Below are 9,832 nucleotides of genomic sequence, written 5' to 3'. Positions count from 1 at the left end.
ATAGAATGAGTTAGAAAATATTCCCTCTCCTTCTGTGTGTAGAAGGAGATTGTAGTGAATTGATATTTCTTCCTTAAATGGTTACCTCTTGTATGTCTTTTAATTTTTTGATATATATATAAACTGCTGTAAATAGGCTTTTGGTAATGTGGTGGTGAGGTGTGAGAGAAGAGGAAGCATTCCATAGTACTAGTACTAGGTCTCAGTCTTTCCTGAGCTTGTACTTCAAGCTGTGAGCTTCACCTGTGCTTCTTGGTTGCCCCCTTCCCACCCCTTAGGTGGTACAGGATGGCTAGAATGGGCTGGAATTGAGTATTTCCCTTTCTGCAGGTCACTTAGCCTCTGATAAAGCTCAGCAGACTAGGAGGCGTTTAAATAGTTTTTCCTGAGGGCAGACTTTTTTTTAAGAAGAGCAGAAGGCTCCGGCATATTTTTAAATGCTTCCTTTCCCCCTTTTTCACCAGAAGCAGAGGGGATTTTCTGTATTTCACAAGAACCTAATAGAGCTCTAAGGGGTAAGGATCCCAAAATTGTGACACCTCTTCCTACCTTGTCCACACTGACCCTTCAGCAGTGTCAAACAATTACAGGCATACCTTGGTGATATTGTAGGTTTGGTTCCAGATACTACAATAAAGCAAATATCGTAATAAAGCAAGCCAAATGAATTTTTTGGTTTCCCAGCACACATAAAAGTTATGCTCACCTACCATAGTCTACTAAGTGTGCAATAGGATTATGTCTAAAAAACAATATACATATCTAAATTTAAAAGTACTTTATTGCTAAAGAATGCTAATCATCATCTGAGCTTTAAGTGAATCATAATCTCTTTGCTGGTGGAAGGTCTTGCCTCATGTTGATGGCTGCTGCTGATCAAGGTGGTGATTGTTGAAGGTTAGGATGTCTGTGGCAATTTCTTAAAATAAAGGACAATAATAAAGTTTGCTGCATTGATTGACTCTTTCTTTCATGATCTTGCTGTAATGTGTGATGCTGTTTGACAACATTTTACCCATAGAAATACTTTCAAAGGTGGAGTCAATCCTCTTGAATCTTGCTGCTGCTTTATCAACTAAGTTTATGTAATATCTAAATTCTTTGTTGTCACTTCAACAATCTTCACAGCATCTTTACCAGAAGTAGATTACATCTCAAGGAAACACTTTCTTTGCTTATCCATAAGAGGCAACTCGTCATCTGTTCAAGTTTTATCATGGGATTGCAGCAATTCAATTACATTTTTAGGCTCTACTTCTAATTCTGGTGGGGTTTTTTTTTCATTTTCTTTTTTTGCTATTTCTACCCCATCTGCAGTTACTTCCTCCACTGAAGTTTTGAACCCCTGAAAGTTATTCATGAGAGTTGGAATCAACTTCTTCCAAATTCCTGTGAATGTTGATATATTGACTTTTCCCCATGAGTCATGAATATTCTTAATGACATCTAAAATGGTGAATTTTTCCAGAAGGCTTTCAACTGACTGCCCAGATCCATCAGAGGAATCACTATCCATGGCAGCTGTAGGCTTACAAAAAGTATTTCTTAAACAATAAGACTTAAGAGTCAAAATAACTCCTTGATCTGCAAATAGATGTTGTGTTAGTTGGTATGAAAACAACATTAATCTTGTTGTACATCTCCATCAGAGCTCTTGGGTGACCAGGTACATTGCCATTGTGCTGCCATCCAGGCTTCGTTGGTGAATTTATAGGGCACAGACAGAATAGATTTCCCATAATTCTTAAGGGCCCTAGGATTTTCAGAATGGTAAATGAACATTGGCTTTAATTTAAAGTCATAATCTGCATTAGTGCTAACAAGAGAGTCAGCCTGTGTTTTAAACCTTTGAAAGCAGGCATTGAGTTGTCTCTATCTATGAAAGTTCTAGATGGTATCCTCTTCCAATTGAAGACAATTTCATCTACATTAAAAATCTGCTGTTTAGAACATGAGAGACTCCTAACTCTGGGAAACGAACTAGGGGTGGTAGAAAGGGAGGTGGGCGGGGGGTGGGGGTGACTGGGTGATGGGCACTGAGGGGGGCACTTGATGGGATGAGCACTGGGTGTTATTCTATATGTTGGCAAATTGAACACCAATAAAAAATAAATTTATAAAAAAAATCTGCTGTTTAGTGTAGCTACCTTCATGAATTATCTGAGCGAGATCTTCTGGAAAACTTACTTCTACATCAGCACTTACTGCTTTACCTTGCACTTTTATGTTATAGAGCTGGCCTCTTTCCTTAAACCTCACGAACCAACATCTGCAGGCTTCCAACTTTTCTTCTGCAGCTTCCTCACCTCTCAGCCTTCCTAGAATTGAAAAGAGTTGGGGCCTTCCTCTGGATCAGGCTTTGGCTTAAGGGAACGTTGTGGCTGGTTTGATCTTCTAGCCAGACCACTCAAACTTTCTCCATGACAGCAATAAGAATGTGTTCACTAGAGTAGCACATTTAATTTCCTTCAAGAACTTTTCCTTTGCATTCAAAATTGGCTATTTGGTGCAAAAGGCCTAGATTTTAGCCTATTTCAACTTTCTACACATCTTCCTCACTAAGCTTAATCATTTCTAGCTTTTGATCTAAAGTAAAAGACCCATGACTCTTCCTTTCACTTGAACACTTGGAGGTCATTGTACGGTTATTAACTGGCCTAGTTTCTTTTTTTTTTTTTTTTTAATTTAATTTAATTTTATTTTTTTATTTATGATAGTCACACAGAGAGAGAGACAGAGACAGAGACAGAGACAGAGACATAGGCAGAGGGAGAAGCAGGCTCCATGCACCGGGAGCCTGACATGGGATTTGATCCCGGGTCTCCAGGATCACGCCCTGGGCCAGAGGCAGGCGCTAAACCGCTGCGCCACCCAGGGATCCCAACTGGCCTAGTTTCAATATTGTTGTGTCTCAGAGAATAGGAAGCCCAAGGAGTGGGAGAACAGTGGGAGAAAGGCTGGTCAGTGGGGCAATCAGAGCACACACATTTTTTGTTTTTTTTTGTTTTTAGATTTTATTTTATTCATGAGAGAGAGAGAGAGAGGCAGAGACATAAGCAGATGGAGAAGCAGGTTCCATGCAGGGGGCCCCTTGGACTCATCCCAGGACTCTGAGATCACACCCTGAGCCAAAGGCAGACACTCAACCACTGAGCCACACACGTTTATTGATTAAGTACACCATCTCATATAGGTGTGCTTTGTGGAGCCCCAAAATAATTATGATAGTAACATTAGAGATCCCTGATCACAGATAACAATAACAAATATAATAAAAAAGAAAAGGTTTGAAATATTGTGCGAAATACCAAAATGTGACAACAGAGACAGAAAGTGAACAAATGCTGCTGGAAAAAATGGTGCTGGTAGACTTGCTCAACACAGGGTTGCTACAAACCTTCCATTTGTAAAAATACAGTATCTGTGAAGCACAGTAAAGTGAGGTGTGATAAAATGAAGTCTGCCTGTGGAGGTCAGGTTTTCCTATTTTGGTACTGGTTTTTGTGGAAGCTTTAACTGTGGATTGCTGCTCCAGTAAGTTGTGATTCTCTGTAGCCTTCTGTCAGTTTCTCCAAATTTGGAGGCAGCAATGTGACCTGTTCCCTTACTTCTCTTACAGATCTAAGGAGAGTTGTCAATTTTTCAGTTTGTTCAATTTTTTACTTGTTGTTAAAATGGAGCAGCAACTTCTAGGCTCCTTCCATGCCAGACCAGAACCCAAAGTAGATTTCTTAGTTTGGTTTTTGTCAGCTGGAATGAGTGGTGACAGAAAAAAAGTAGGAACTCAAGTTTTGAGTTCTTTTGACCTCAGAGGTCTGAATTTGACCAGAAGTTATTGCATTTATTAGCCTTTAACATATATTCTATTCTGTCTCCAGGGGTTGGTGTGATTTTAATCTGTCTCTGAGGATATGGGGACATGAATCTGAATAAGACCAACTCCCAGTAAGATCTGATGGGAGCAGCTCTGAGTGGTCTGATCCCATCTCAAATAAAAATTGGCTGGAAGAAAAAAAAATTGCCTGGAAAGACCTAGATTGTCTGCCCTTTATCAAGTCACTACATTCTTCCATTATTTTCCACATAGTATTTAATGTATGAAAATATCTCTTCTGCAGTTCTGTCCTTCTACTCCAATTTTGCCTGATTCCTCTTCAGGCCAGCTGCCAGCTGGTGTTCTGGAACTTCCCATCCTGGCACTCCTTGGTTGGACCCACCCCTTTTCAGAACCCATATCTTCTTATTTCTTGTTTTACTCCTTTGTTTACTTGAGCATATCTTCCCATTACTTCTTTAGAAAAATACTTGAGAGATAGGCTTTCTGAGTGCTTGCAGTTCTGAAAATATTTTTGCTTGTATTCTATGTAATTGGTAGATTGTTTGGCTACAGAGCTCTAGGATAAGAATTATTTTCCTCATATATTCTATGAGAGTTGCATATATGTGTGTCTCAGCAGTATTCTCTGCTCTTGCAACTAAGTTTAACTGTGAACAGCTTCTTGAGTAGAGCCTGGAAGTGGGAAGGGATATTCAGGGTTATGGGGATCCGATGTAGAGAGAGCCTGTATGGGACGTGGACCTTGACATCCTCCAGGCCAGAGAGAGTTTGGGGCCTCAGAAACGTTGCCTGAAGGCAAGAGTCAGAGCTCCAAAGTTATTGGAGAGAGCTTGGTCTATGAGATCCATAGATAAGAGGAAAGATGAGAGGGAGAACAACTCAGCTGACTAGGGTCACCAGGTTGAGCCAAAAAGAGAGACAGAGACAGAGAGAGACTGAAGGAGAGAGGGAGATATGGGACATCTAGTTAAATTTGAATTTGATATGAACAATAAATAGCTCTTTTAGTGCAAGTATGTCCCATGAAATATATTTTATCTGGCAACCCTACAGCTGACACAGCTGTCCTTGGAAGGATTTGCTGGTCTTTCTGGCCCTCAAGAGTGCCTGGTGATTTAATGGGTGAGCTAAAGCCTCTGTATTTTTGAGGCTGGAAGAGCACTAACCTTTATAGCTGAGGAAACCAGGATGCAGGAAAGCTTGGATGAGAAACAGGATTTTCCAGCTGATACCTTGTCTGTCTATAGGGGCAGAGCACTGACCTTCAATAACCCATGGGATCACTTAAGACTTGGCCCAGGGTGAATGATACTGCAGGTAGACAAAGCAACAACCAAGCCAGAGAGGGAAAGAATACTCATAGCACCCTGGATGGGCAGCTGCCAGCAAAATCCCATGGCTTGTACAGGGCAACTTGAACCAAAAAAACCAATTAGTGCAATCAAGGGGCTCCAGTTACAGCATTAAACTGCTATAACTGGAACTCAAGAACATGATTTTGAGTTTAAAAATACAGCAGATATATTGAAAAAGAGTATGGCAACTGCTGAGACGTGAACACAGGGCTAGAAGAGCAAGTGGAAAGATCTCTCCAAATAGCAAAAATTTATTTTATTTTATTTTTTTTCAAATAGCAAAAATTTAAAGACAGAAACCATCAGAGCAAATCTGAGAGCCAGAAGACAGACCCAGAAGTTGTAATGTCTAAATAAATAGGAATTGCAGAAGGAGAAATAGCAATAGAGAGAGGAGAGGCGCTATTAAAACAAATAGATGAAGAAAATCTTGCAGAGCTAAAGAAACCATTCAGATATAAAGGGATCTTTAAGATCCAAGGGACGGAGCTACACAAAAGGGAACAAACAAGACAAATTCCAGTAAAATGTGCTAATTCCAAGGATAATGACAAAGTTCTACGTCCTCCAGATGGGAAGGACAAGTCATTGACACCAAAAAAGAACTGGACCACAACTCTGCAATCAGAAGACAGTAGGTTAATATCTACCGACAACTGTTAGTGTGGATTAAAAAAGCAAAACCCAACCACACGTTCCTAAAGAAACTCACTTTAAACAAAGTGATAGAAGTTGAAATTCAAAGGATGTAAAGAGATATCATCAGATAAATATAAATCAAAAGAAGCCAAGTCTGGCAATACCAACGTTGGAAGAAGCGGGGAGAATATTATTATTATGTAATGATAAAAGGCAAATTTATAGGTAGGTATAACAACCATTAACCATGTTAACCAATCAATACAGAAGCTAAATATATAAAGCAAAAACTATTAAGAGAATCTAGTAAGAATACATTTATAATAGGGATTTTAAGATACTTTTTTCAGACATATCTAGCAGACAAAAAAATAAAATAAAATAAGAGGAAATAGAATAAAATAACCAGCAAATCTGACCTAAAAGATGTATGAACATTGTATCTCATAACTTTGTTTCTTTTGTATTTTAACGGAACATTTACAAAAGTTAGTCTTGTATTTGGTTCAGAATAACATCTAGGATATCTAATATCTAATTCACAAAAGTAGAGATTTTATAGGCCACATTTCTTGACTGTAATCCCAAAATGGGGAGAGAATAAGTAATGAAAGGGGATGCCCCCTAATAAAACCCCTGTTATGACTTGGAAATTGAGAACCAATGTCCCAAATAGCACTTCAAAATATAAATACTATCTAAAATGCAACTAAATATAAAAGAAATATAATAAAACTATAATAAATATATAAATACATAGTTTTATATAAATAAAATGTAAATAAAGCCAAAATTACCCAAACTACTTACCAGGCAGTAATGGAGAAAACTTTATACCAAAACGTATATGACACAGCTCAAACATTCCTACTGGGAATTTATAGCCTTAAATGCTTTATTATTAAAGAAAAAATAGAAAAATAAATTTAGAACTCAGTCTAAGAAGTTAGAACAACAACAGCAAAATAAACCAAAGAAAAACTTGGAAGAGTGAATGAAGATAGAAAATAATGAATAGAAAACAGACGAAGTAGGGGGTGCCTGGGTGGCTCAGTCAGCTAAGTGTGGGACTCTTGATTTCAGCTAAGGTGTGATCTCAGTTTCCTGAGATGAGCCTGAGTCCAGCCTGCTTGAGGATGTGCTCCTTCTCCTTCTGCCCTTGCCCCTGCTCATGTGCATGAACACACTCTCTCTCTTTAGTTATAAATAAATAAATCTATCCAAAAAACCAAAAGCAAATAAAGTAGAAAAGAGAAGTCCATCTCAAAGCCGATTCTTATGGCAGACTCCCCTAAAGAGTTGAAGCCCCAGCCTACAGGAGGAAAACGCAGGGAGCAAAGGAACATGGTGCAACAACAGGCTTATTCAATTGACTGGACTGATCAGCGTGCAGTCAGCAAACAGCTTTGTTCTCTCCCACCACTGCCTCACACATTTTTTTCTCAGAAATATTTCTTTGTTCTTGGTGACATTTCTGGTAGACCCTATGACTTTTTACCCACTTTGGAGTCTAAAATCAGTCCCATACTTAGATATTTTGTAGTTTGATGCAGCCTAAATGAAAACATGAGTATCTCTTCCCATTCAGTGATTTTCCAGTCTTTCCCACTCAGATCTGATCCACTGCTTTGTAGACCATGGTGAGATAGGGGTGTGGGGGCCCATTTTATCTCCATTGGCTCCCCCAAGCCTCCTCCACTGTTGGGACCGAGAGTGTGCAGAGGGAAGGATGAGCCCACAACATTTATACCATTTCTTTTGTTGGTCATTAGCCCTCCTTCTTGACTCATTTTCAAATTCTGGTTCTTCCCTGGTGTGCAGCAACCTTGGGAGATTTCCCTTGGAGACCTCTGCACCTGCACTGGTTTTCCCTGGAGCACCTGAGGCACATGCTAGCTAACCTCTGCAAGACTCCAGGTATCCCTAGTCCCTGCCTTCTGCCTTTTGCTTCTGTGGGGTTTTTTTGTTTGTTTCTTTTGGAATTCAATTCCCCCTGGCAAGCAACCCTCTTTCTTGGATTCAGTTCAAGATGACCCAGGCCCTGCTACCTATTTATTGATACTATGGAAAAAACACAAACATGCTTTTGCTGTCAGATGGTGGAAATACACCTATTCCAACACAAGCCTGTCTCCCTGCCCTGGTTGTGCAGTCTGCTCAAGGCCACCTGCCCCCTTGAGACTCTTCAAGGAAAAAGCCATAGCATTCTATTCACAAATGTGCCTCACGCTTCAGGAGACACAAGTCAAGCTGTCTTGGCACTCCTCCTGTGCTCAGCCCTGGCCCCAGCCAGCCTCCTTTCTATCAAATATGCATTCCTACAAATATATTTCTTAAAGCTTGCTGCAGTTGGTTTGTGACAGGAAGTGAAGGAAACAAGAGCCTTCCTCAGCACTCCCATCTAGACTAGCAGCTTCTGCCCAGTGGATTCTCTGCAATCCCACTTTTGAATTTCTTCTAGTTTTCTTTCTTATTAGCTGGAGGAGTATGTTGAAGTAAGTGATGTTGCACACCTGGCCGAATGGAATAAAATGGCGTATCTCATGCCATACCAGAAAAGATCTAATGGCTTAAGGAGGGCTGCTGTAGGAGGCGTGGCCAGGTGTGATTGTCAGAGACCAACCAGGGTAAGGAGTGTGTCTGAATGGAAGGACTCGGAGGAGACATCCCAGTGTAAGATGTCAGGGTGCAAGCAAGGCATGGAGGCCCTCTGCATAGAAGGACATCATGTTGCAGGGATCAGGACATTTGGGGTGAGGAAGTGGCTCTCCCAGGGGATTGGCCTGGCCCTACCGAACTAGGCTAGGGAGGGAGGGTATCCTGTGTGGGGAGCAGGATGGCTGAAGTGCCAGCGTAGGGTTATGGGAGATTGGTTATAGGCCGGAGGATTGATCAAAGAAGTAACTATACTAAGGAAAATGGGAATCAGGTGGAAGGAGTTATGAATAAAGAAAGGGAGAAAAAGGAATCAGCCCTGCAGTACTGATTGAAATTGGAAGTATCTTGAGATCACAGATTTCAATATATAGAGCTATAGAAATAAATATGGGTGCAAAGGTGTGTGTACATTCCTTATCGGTCCACTGAGAAGGTTCTAAGGGCAGAGATATTCCAAAAGCAATGAGCACAGTAGTACTAGGATCTTGATTTCTGAAAACCATTCTCCACTGAAAGGAGCCAGAGCCCCTTGGAGAAATGAGATTCTAGGACTGGGGCAGAGTAAGTTCAAAAGGAACCTGGAACATCTTATAGTGGCAAAAAGCAAGGAGTTGCTCAAAGAATTTGGGATATAGCAAAAACATACAGAAGCCAGTTTGAAGAGATGCCTACAAATCTGGGGCAAATTAAGCACCCAAACAACTAATGATGGAAATGCAAATATCCTTTGAATGAAACTGCAAACCATGAGAATACATACGCACGCGCACACACACACACACACACACACACACATTGAAAGTGAAAGTTTAATAAGAGAATATTTACTTAATCTCAAAACACTCCCTAAGAAAATACCACAGAGAGAAAATGTAACTTTGCAGTGCAGAAGACTGGAAGACATTAATGTTAAATAAGTTATCAAACTGGACAACACTAAAAACAAATCATGTGCCACATGATAGGGTGTCGTGAGGAGAACACAGCATCACTTCTGTGGATTTTTCTCCAGAGGTGCATAACCTAAATCTAATAATAGGGAATAGTTTTAAACTCAAGTTATATGAAATATCTAGCCTATAGGGACGCCTGGGTGGCTCAGTGGCTGAGCATCTGCCTTCGTCTCAGGGAGTGATCCCAGAGTTCTGCGATTGAGTACCACATTGGGCTCCCCATGGGGAGCCTGCTTCTCCCTCTACCTATGTCTCTGCCTCTCTCTCTCTGTGTCTCTCATGAATAAATAAATACAACCTTTAAAAAAAAACAAAGGAAATTATTGGGGATTATTATTATTGTTATTGTTTTTGACAAAACTCACTGGTAATATTGTATGATTGTCAAT

This window comes from Canis lupus, chromosome 24 (genome assembly GCF_048164855.1).
Source record: "Canis lupus baileyi chromosome 24, mCanLup2.hap1, whole genome shotgun sequence".
Classification (NCBI taxonomy): Eukaryota; Metazoa; Chordata; class Mammalia; order Carnivora; family Canidae; genus Canis; species Canis lupus.
This window is presented reverse-complemented; position numbering follows the sequence as displayed.